At 42.4% G+C, this 11,043-nt stretch overlaps 1 long non-coding RNA gene across 1 annotated transcript; it reads right to left on the bottom strand.

The window, feature by feature from the left end:
* Positions 1 to 2,468: 2,468 nt before the first annotated feature.
* Positions 2,469 to 9,522, bottom strand: LOC109303689. The gene is made up of 3 exons (XR_002099168.1): positions 9,513 to 9,522; positions 4,745 to 4,750; positions 2,469 to 3,241 (listed from the first exon to the last, which is right to left on the bottom strand). It is a non-coding gene; the product is annotated as an uncharacterized LOC109303689 (long non-coding RNA).
* Between the last annotated feature and the right edge of the window lie 1,521 nt (positions 9,523 to 11,043).

The raw sequence follows: 11,043 nt of genomic DNA, 5'->3' as shown, positions 1-11,043 counted from the left end.
AAGGCAATGCAGGGGAGTGGAGCAGTTCCCCAGAGCCAGTGAAGCCCACCCCAGGCCATCAGGCCCCTAGCCCCCAAGTGCCTGGTGGAGCCCACCCCAGGTCCCAGCCCCTAGCCCCCAGGCTCCTGGCAGAGCCCACCCCAGGCCCCTAGCCTCCAGGCTCTAGGTCCCAGGCCCCCGGTGGAGCCTGCCTTAGGCCCCAGTCCCTAGCTCCCAGTCCCTAGCCTCATGCCCCCACCGGAACCTGCCCTAGCCCCCAGGCCCCCGGCAGAGCTGACCCCAGGCCCCAGGCCCTTGCCCTAGCCCCCAGGCCCTGCTGCCTGCCCCGGATGAGGTGTGAAGAGCTTACCTTCGGTAAGTGTCCCACGCCACACCAAAAGGGGGAGGCGGGACCAAAGCGGTACACTCACGGACCACTACTCCTTAGAGGGAACATTGCTTGCCACGACCTAATCATATTTTATGTTACAAATATAGCAGGAGGGTGTAAAACAAAAGAAGACAACATGTGAAAGGAGAATGTGGGTTATGGCAGTAGGAATACACAACATGGTACGTCAGCAGAAACTCAGTGGATGCATCTACACATGCACTTTACTGTGTACCTATATTAGTTCACATTAAATTAATTAATTCCTCTGTAGGATGGTACTGTCTGGAAGAAGTAATATGCTGTGGTGGAGTAATTTACATCACTGGTGGAGTAATAACACACTAGTAGAAGATGCTAGCTGGGACACCAAGGTGCTACAGTGCAGGGGCTGCCTGCCAACTAGCCCTGCACTGTAGCACCCTTGTGCCCCAGCCAGCCCCTCCTCTACCCAACACTGCCACCCAGAGCCCAGGGCTGATGCACAGACCCCCTGCCAGCCTGAGGTTGCTTCACCGTGGCTCAAAGTGCTGTGGTCCCAGGCACATGTGCAGATGCTGAGCCTGGGAGCTGCTGACTCAAGCACAAACTGCACTGGAGTTTATTCTTCTGCGCAAATTACACTTGTAGATGCATCCAGTGGAAGCCAACACAGTCCCAGCAGTGAGACATTAGAATCAGATCCATTGGGGGATTTTTTATTTTGGTTCTCCTCTCATACCACCTGTCTCACATTTATGTACCTGAGAGAAAAAAAACAGGCTCCCTGTCTGGCCTTTATTATTCATTTTATTTAGTTGTGTTTGGGTGTAAAATAGCATTATTGGATACATTTTCCCATACTAGATGCGTATATCCTTCAGAGATATTATACAGATACAGATGTATTTACCTACTGTTTAGTAAGCACGGATTTTATAAATTCTCTTTATGGAGATTAAATACAGGTAAGCAATATTTAAAATGCTGAGGACTGAATACAAAGGGGCATCGCCTCATGTAAGTCCAACTTCAGCAGATAATTAAGCCTGTGCCTAACTTTGAGCGTATGAACATTCTTGTTAAAGTCCCAGAAAGCAATAATACTATGATCATTACTATCGAATGGATTATTCACATTTAAATTTCAGCACATACTTACGCACTTTGTGGAATCAGGGCCTTTATACAGAAGTAAAAATATGCAAAGGAAGAGTCTTGTTGCAAAGATCAGACAATAAACACAATACCTTCTGGCAAGAATGAGTTACAGACTTAACCTCCTCTACTGTGTTAACTAGGAACACCATTATCAGTTTTGACTTTTCCCATCTGTTCTGTTCCAAGTCTGCCTAAAAGCCTGAAATTCTGACGGCAATCAGAAGTCTGGTTTTGCCAACTACTTCTGCTGCTGCTTTTTGAAAACCCAAGTTCCATATGTTTTTATTGTGCCTCTTACAATGTTGAAATTCCAGAATGAGGAAAGAGGAAGGAAAGATTACTAATTTCAGACTTCATCTATCTTAAAAGTGTGGGATACATGCCATGATTGGGCCAGAAGGACTGCAACCTAGAGGGAGCCTAACTTGGTGGCACAGTGACATGGCAATCTTCCAAGGAAAGAGGAAACCCAGGGCTTTGGCCCTTGCTTTCACTGTTGTTTATATATTTTGCTCAATAATTAACTATTTGTAGGGACCTACTGAAATTGCAATTTTGCACTTTTTTGTGGAATGCACAAAATCAAGTGTCTTCCACAAAAAACATCAGTCTCTGCAATTTTGGTGAGATCTCCCTGAAAAAAAAACAAACTTACCCACAAGCAAAGGGTGGGAAGCCCTGCACCGTTCGAGCATTTGAGGAGAGGGAGACAATGAGAGGCTGAGCCTGTGACTTAGGCTGAATACATACAGCAGTCAGGGGCCAATCAGGGAAGTGAAAGGGCTGCAGCACCATCTTGGAGACAACCAGATGCATTCTACTGCACCATGCTACAGCCAGAGGAGTATGAACAGTGAGAAGAAATCCTCCAAGAATGCAAAATATGTTTCAATGTGGATCGCATAAGACAGTATCCTACAGGGAACTTGCATACAAATGGAGCCAAATTGTTCTGCAATGTGACTCTGGATGTGTTGAGGAAAAACAGCATAGCTCGACACTTACAATCCAAGGTGCACAAAGTGAAAGGCTACTGCAGAGGTTGAAGATCAGAGCAAGAAACAAGCAACCACATCCTCGCTCTTTAAAAGGACCATTTGGCAAAGGTGAGTGGTGACATTTTCCCGCAAAGAGGCTTTCATGGTGGTAACATCCCACTGGAGAAAATTGATCACCCTAAGTTAAGGGACTACCTAAACAAAAACATGCCAAATGCTTCATTTTTCCCATGTGCAACAAACTTCACCAACACTATTTCCATCTAGTGATTGCTTTGTATGTACGGTCCACAGAGTTTGCATTGACAGTGTATGAATCCCATTGCAGCTGATGAAGCTACTGACCCTCAAAATAATTATGCACATTTTATTTGTACCTGGGAGCTGGACAGACCAGGATCTGCCTGTTTTTCAAACACAGCTGGTCCACCTCACATCCGTCAATTTTTCTATCATGGCTCAGGCTGTAGTGAAGACTGTTGTCAACTACAGCTTAGCATTTAACAAGATCTCAGCATTTCTGTCCAACAATGCCATGTATATGTGCAAGTCTCTCTCTGATGTGCTCCATGGAATGATGCCCAAAGCAGCTCATCTCACCTGCAATTCACACATTCTGTCTTTAGTCAGTGACATCTGGTGCACACAGTTCCCTGATGTGGATAGCCTGGTTTCCTCCTTCAAGAAAGCCTTCAAGCACTGTCCAGGCTGTAAGCTCCAGTACAGGGAGTCCCTCAGTCAAAGTGCGGATCCTTATGTGACTGTGTCACTGCTACCAGAGCCTGTGCTCACAAGGTGGAATTTGTGGTCCAACATGATCTGATACCATGCCAGAAATATGCAGTACTACTGGCAATTTGTGTCCAAGGAGCAAGAAATCACACCCAGCACATAGTGCATGCTTAAGCTACACAGTCTCTTGGAACAGGGAGATATTCAAGATCAAGTGAAGTTTGTAGAGGGAAATGCCACCCAGTTCACAGAGCTCCTAACATGGTTTGAAATCCAGCAGGCTTTGATCCACCATGCACATGACAAGTCAATGGATTTGATGAGCTGAATTGAAAACATGGCATCACAAGAACTGTCAAGCTATCATGCAAACCAGTGGTGAAGGGACCTGTTCCAGGCAATAGCCGTGAAGCTGAACCAGTACTACAAGTACAAGCTGTCACTACCACTGTAGTTCAAACAACCGCCTGCCTCCTTCCTTAGTACTGTTCATATTTTTTACCCCACTCAGGTGCCTTTGCTGAGTTTTGAACCTCAGGTACTGAAATCAATCCCTGGGTGGCAGAAAGAGCAAAATAAGGAATGTGCTGCTTACACAAATTTTGTCAAGGAATGCCAGCTGCCTCTGATTGTGACTGTGTTTTGGGAGTCTGTTTCTGATTGCTTCCCACTTCTCTATGCCCTGGCAAAACACCGCCTCACCATTCCAACCAACTTGATGGGCACTGGCACATGATCTCTGTGTATGAACAAACAGTCACCCCATAGAGACAGAAGATGCCAGCAGCAACTTCCAGTGGATGCTGCATGCTAGCATTTAACAGCTAACATGAATTGCCTGTCTCAATGTTAGCAATGAGTGTTGTTAAATTCCTTTTTACAACAATAATAATAAATTATGGTGATAGTATAGTGTGTATAGCTTTAATTTCATAAGACATTTCAGTTTAGAGTTTAACTGAATGCTTAGATTACTTTATAATGCATCAATTAATGGCTTCTGTGGGCTTACCAGGGTTATTATGCCATGATTTTAGCCCTTTGGCCAATGAGCAGTGAGGGGCACTGCTCCCCTGGGGCCCCTTGGCCAATCAGTGGGGTGAGGGGTCCCACCATGAATAGACTGTTTAAATGGTGGCCAGAGCCACAATCTGGATGCAGATTTTGGACTCTTCAGCCATGATGTAGGTAGACCCCTAACTTTTTATGAAAAATTCATTAGCTGTCCCAGGGACCAATATCATCAGGTGGGGACAGAGGATGCTCTCAGCCCTGCCTAGAGGATGCCCCCAGCCCTCCACTGGTAGTTAGAGTACTGTCCAAAAAGAGAGGCAATATAACTTTAAGCACCATGGTAGAGTTGCTGTGTCCAATATGGCAACAGTAACTTCCTTTTCAGAAAAAAAAAACTTCCTGGCAGAAGCTGGCAACTATAAGTAACTTGATAAACTCAAACCATCCATATCAATATTTTCTAACCTGACCTGTTGAGAAATAAGAATACATTGTCCTCCCTTCCAGCACAGTAACATAGATTTACATAAAAGTGTGGCTGCCAAATAATCCATCTTCAGTTGTCTACCAGTCCCCCTCTATGTGTGTCTCCAGGCAAGCATGCACATATGGTATGCGGCATCACATACCTGTCTGTGATGCCACAAACCACACATGCAAGTGTTTCCTGTGCTGCTAATTTGGGGGGTTGACACTGGAGAGATTCCAATGTCAAAAAACCCTGTGCTACAAAAGCGGGGCAGCACACATGGCAGCAGCGTGAGCCAACCAAAACTGGAGCCTGGCCAGCCAGAGCCATGCTCAGGCTACCAGCCAGACTCCCTGCTGCCAGATTGCTGCTGCTCAATCCCTGGGAGGCCCCCAGGACCCCAGTAAGGCTGCTCGGGTCAGCCCAGGTGCTGGCCCCAGCCTCCCCTACCCTACCCAGGGCAACTTGCCACATACCAGAGTGTGTGTACATGAGCATTCCCTGGGGACAAGTAACAGTGGCACAACTATGTGCCACTGTTACTTGTTCCCAGGGAAATGCACATGCACACTTTTCTGGACATGCTCTATTGGTCCATCTCAGAAAATTACTGCAATGACTTGAAATGGAGCAAGGGTTAAGCCTATTTTTCCATTATATAGCTGTATTCACAGACATTAAAATGCTATTCACAGTCAGAAATGGTCAGTTAAAACAACAGTCTGTTTGCCCAAGAATTGCGATTTCAGTTAATATAATTTGTGAGGGCAAATGCTTCAAGATGCTTTTGTTCTTTCCATTTTTACATGTTAATCAGCAACCATTGACTATTTTTGGCATTCACTGAGCTACTGCTATAGTGAGATGGCTTCCAGTATAAGACAGCATTTTTATGAAATTGACAAGACTTTGTAATTAAAATTAGGCAAAAAAATAGCAAATAATATGTATATAAAGTTAATTTCAAAATCAATGTACTATAATGTGTGAACAAAGATGCAGTATCTACACCGCTAATAAGAACTAGACTGATCTCATGCATTTTAGAGTAACTCAGTAACAGGCAATGGAGTTACACTGGTAAAACAGCTCCAAGCACAAGACTATTAAAAATACCCTATATTATTTTTCACATTCCTGGCCAGAACCAAAAGACAGATATCAAGGAGCAAGAATCCAAACTGTGCTTCTTAAAGTTTAAGAATAATTTGTCAGTGGCTCTTTAAAAACAAGCATTAATCATTAACTTCTGGAGTCTACAACTTAATGAGAATTTGTGTTATACATACTAATAATCCAGCACCAGGACAAGAAAATAATTATTATTTTATTTCTATTACAGTAGCTTCCAGGAGCTTCAACCAAGCTTGGAAACCCACTGTGCTGGGTACTCTTCAAGCAGCTAAGACGACAGATAAAATATTAAATAATCTTTATATTGATGCTCATTCAGTTTACAGATGGACTGCTGAAGGGAAACAAATGACTCCCCTTGTTGCTATTCATTTAGTTTCCCAAGGGCCCTATCGAATACTAACTGAAGTCAATGGAAAGACTAATTGACTTCAGTGGGCTTTGGACCAGGAATGAAGTCAGCATAAAGCAATATAAAAATATACTACTGGATGAACTGAAAACAGGCAACAACAGTAGCTCTGTTTATTCTAGTGGAAGTCACATTGATAATGATAGTGGGACCCCATGCCAGTTAGCTGTGGCAGTGAGGACACACAATTTGGGTTGAACATAGATTTCTTTGTTCCTTTTTGTTTATTTGTATTGATTAAATATAAAAATTAAACTGTTTGAGTGGCTAGTTACCAAACTTGATAGAAATGTTTCCCCATCCCTATAACTAAATGTCTAAGGACAAAAATAAGTGCTCTAACAAGATTTTCCTCCTAGCTGCTATATAGTCCATTAAATTAGATCCTACTAACATTAGTGAATTACTTCCATTGTTGTAATATCTTCTAAGTTAGACATTGTTCATTTTGTGATTTGCTAGAACAGTGATTATGTTCGGATTTATAGCCATCTGATTTCATGCAGAGCATGTTATTCAAATATATATAGTCATTGGTTTGTAACATGGTCTATATGAAACCTTTATTCTGAGTTACATTGATGCTTTAATTGTATATTTCTACAATGCGGATTGGGATTGTCAGTCTGTGAAAATGATTATTGCATATTAATGTTAATTGCATATTAATGTTCTTCTTGTATAATGGAAGCATGAACTGTGTTCTCCCTCTTGATTTCACTGTATTTAATTATTGTTAACGCACTCTTTATTATGAGCCGGTGTGCTGTTTAGTTGGAAATTTTCCTCTGCTGCACTCCTGCAATGAAGACTAATACTCTAGCATGATGAATCAGAATTGCATGGGCCATATTCTGCTTTCACTTACTGATGTAAATCAAGGTAATTCAATTACCTATAATGAAATTAGTCTGGATCTAAAGGAATGTTTTGAACACAAAAGCAAGTAATCATTTATACTATCGTCACCACTGTTGCTATGTGCAAGTTCAAATGTTAACATGTTAAGCAGTGACCCCGATCAGACCCTCCACTGCAGAAAAACTTGACAACTGTATCCTGTTTACTAAGAGAGTTGTTCCAGGTGTTACCCTCATCCTTTAGTATCACCTTTATCTGGATTAAGCTTGAAACATATGTACCACTCTCAAAGAGGTACTATGACAACTAGGTGACAGCACTGACTGAATGTTCTCTTAAGAGGATAAAAAGAGCTGGTCATAAAAAGCATCATTCGCCCATCATGACTGCATGCCATTTACCTGCGGGAGATTATTTCCAGCAATTTAGTGCTGTATTGTCTGCTCTTGCCACATCTCCAGTTCATCTTGTGTGACCAATTCTATCAAACTGCTACTAACTCCAATAGCCTGAGCCATCTCCAAGTCACATCCCAGGTCTGAAGCCCAGTTGGAAAGAGCCAAACATCGGCAGAGATCAGTCACTGGGGACTGACATAATTCTCACAGTGATTTCTCCCAGATAAAACATACTGAAATAAAAAGAGTAGTAGGTAAGACAGTTGGGAAAAGTGCTAATTTCTTGAGAACTATAACATTCTTCCAGATGGTCAGTAGATTACCTTAAGGAGGCACTGTTGATCAATGTGAGTAACAGACTATTATTCTCTTTACTGACTTCCTCTAGCCATGAGTGACAGATACCTGTTTCTCTATGTAAGTTCAAGGATTTCGACAGGACTCAATTTTTCCATCATATTCAAATGCTTTTGCAGGGCACCCAGCTAATAGCCTTTTTAGTAAGGCTCATAAAAAGTGCCCAATGTTAAGATTTCTATTTTCTCACAGTAGGATGTTGCTCTGTTAGTTTAAGAAAAGAAACATTACATCAGCCAGGCTAAGGATTTCATTATTATCTCATTCAAAACCAAATAAAGTCTCATACATACACACACACACACACATACAGAGAGTTTATCATCACAAACAAGAGCTTAAATAGCCCACATAAATCTTTTCCAAAGTAGTAATAATGGTTTTAACAACAATGTGGTAAATAACAAATTAAGGTTTTCATTCCGCTGGTCTCTTATTTGTCTTTAAGATGGCACGAAACATAATTTAAGTTGTTCACAATAACGTATCTTAATTGATAGACCTCTTCCTTGTGTTTTGTTCCACAGAATTAACGTTTGTATTTAATATCATGCTGTCATTATCTTGTTTCCTCCACAGTGAAAGGAGTTGTCTGCTTTTTGCAGGTGCAGAAGGCCAGCTGAATACACAATTCTCCTCCTTGGTCCTCCCCACAATACACACATACTGATCTCTAGTTAATATGCATAATTACATGGTGGCATGTATTAGATTTTATTATACTACATGACAGTATATTTTAACAAAATTAGGAATTTGCATCTCAATTAACTAAGACTCTTAGAGGTATTTTATTTATAATATGGGGGAAAGAACCTTATTTTTTCATGAAACTAAATATTTATTTTCAATACAGGTCAACTTCTCATGTAAAATATGAAAACATAATTAAATAAGTGAAAAGAAAACATGTTTCTCCTTCTATTTTGCTGTGCATAACCAGCTGGGTATCTGGTAACCTAGAAACTAGACTGATCAGATGCTAGCTATCTGGAGGCTTGGAAGGCAGGCTTGTAACTCGGCAGGCATTTTCTATACAGCACACAGCTAAAAGCAGGTGCACCACAACTAACACTCCTAAGTGGACAAACCCAAAAGAATACATACAGCAGTTTTCTTTGACAATAAGATCAAAAAGCTGCAAGGCACAAGACTATTTGCACATATATTCTCAAGCCAAGTGTTCTGGACAGCCCATTATTTTCAAATATTAAGAAGCTCTGCCCTCAGGATTTAGGGTAAGCTACAAGCAGGATGAACCAGTGGCACAGGGCTGGAGACCTACTTCTGTCAGCTACTGATTCACTCAGTTTCTCTATCTGTATATAAAATGAGCTAATGCCGTTTTCTGTAATCAGAGGCTTATCTCAAGAAATTCTGAGTTAAGGATACACATAAGAGGATTGCTAATGTTTGATACCATAGAAATGCCTCTTTCCCATCTTCCCTGCCCAATTTTATTCCTTAAATTTAAAATACAAAATATACCTTAAGATACAAATACAAAAAATACCAAACCCCCCCAACCTCTGAACAGATTGTATTAACTACCCAAAAACTTCAATGATGCAGATTTAAGACTGTCCATTGATGACCTCTCCTCTTCCAGACCACTGAGTTCAGCAACACTCAAATCTCTCAGAAATAGGAAATGAAAAGTAGGAGTTAACCACTATAATGCAGCTTTAGCTCTGCCTCAGGATCTGGTAATAGCCATTGATTCGATAATGGCAGTGTCAAAAATAAGAGTAGTCCTGAGTTTTGTTCCATAGGCTTAAATCCTAGGACTTACATGTATTAACTCCAGCTTGAGTAGACTCAAGGGGCATATCCCCATGAGAAGGAAAGTGTGTTTCCCTAGGAACAAGCAGCAGCAGATCTTGTGCCGCTGCTATTTGTCCCCAGGGAACACCCATACCACACGTGTTCTGGTGTGTGGCACCTTGCCCTGGGTGGGGTAGCAGAGACTGCGACCAGCAACTATGCTGGCTCCAGAAGCCTTACCTAGGGTCCTGGGGGCCTCCAGGAGCTACAGCTACAGTACTCCTCCAGCAGAGAGCCTGGCTGGCACCTGGAACATGACTTGGGCTGGCCAGGTTCTGGTTTTGGGCAGCACGCGCTGCTGCCATGTGCCAATTCTGCTTTTTTTAAGACATAGGGTTTTTTGACCCTGGAACCGCCTGCATGTGCAGCATGTGGCACCACAGACTGGTCATACTGCACGTCCATGCTTAACTGACACACCCAAAGAGCTGCCACTGGGTTATGAATAAAGGTGCATATGTACGTTGAAGGACTGAATATGTTTCCTTTCGGCACCAAGTTCTACAGATTACATAGGGGTGTTGTATACAAGTCTGCTGACAATCACCAGGATGAGACTGACATACGTGAATTATCTAGGGGTTAGTGAGAGGTATATGATGACCCCAATTCATACAGAGGTTTGACGATCAGGAAGGGCTTGAGAGGTTGAGAAGATGGGCAAAGGATGCAGGAGGGACTAATACATAATCAGTAGGAGAACTAGAAATGAAGATTTATGGATGTGGGAGAATTGTCCTGTGACAGCACAGCTGAATATCAGTTTTTAAATCAGAAATGTCAGTATCAGGACAAAGCTTTGGAAAAGACCCCCAGCAGAGGATAAGACTTGTGCTTAATAGACACATTCTGAAAGGCATCAAGAATAGGCCTGAAGATTAGCATATACAAGTCCTTTATAAACCATAAAACACCACCTTGACCACTCAGTTAAACTTGATTGGTTAAACATGTTTGGGGGTCAGCCTACAAATTAGAACTTCCTAGGCCTTGAATGTTGGAAACTGCAAAGGAAGAGGGGTAGGGGATAGATCCATCTGGATGGGCTCTGCATATATACCCCTATCCTTAGTACACACTCAGCCACTGTGAGATACAGGATATTGAGCTAGATGGCCCTTGTTGTCTGATTTCATAGTTTCATAGTTTCTAGGGTTGGAAGGGACCTGAGTAGATCACCTAGTCCGACCCCCTGCCATGGCAGGAAAGAGTACTGGGGTCAAACGACCCCAGCAAGGTGTTCATCTAACCTCCTCTTAAAGACCCCCAGGGTAGGGGCCAGCACCACTTCTCTTGGAAGTTGGTTCCAGATCCTAGCCGCCCTGACCGTGAAG

The sequence above is a fragment of the Gavialis gangeticus genome, unplaced genomic scaffold (genome assembly GCF_001723915.1).
Source record: "Gavialis gangeticus isolate Ggan-Ray unplaced genomic scaffold, GavGan_comp1, whole genome shotgun sequence".
Classification (NCBI taxonomy): Eukaryota; Metazoa; Chordata; order Crocodylia; family Gavialidae; genus Gavialis; species Gavialis gangeticus.
The sequence above is the reverse complement of the archived record's forward strand: the minus strand, read 5'-3'. Positions and strand labels throughout refer to the sequence as shown.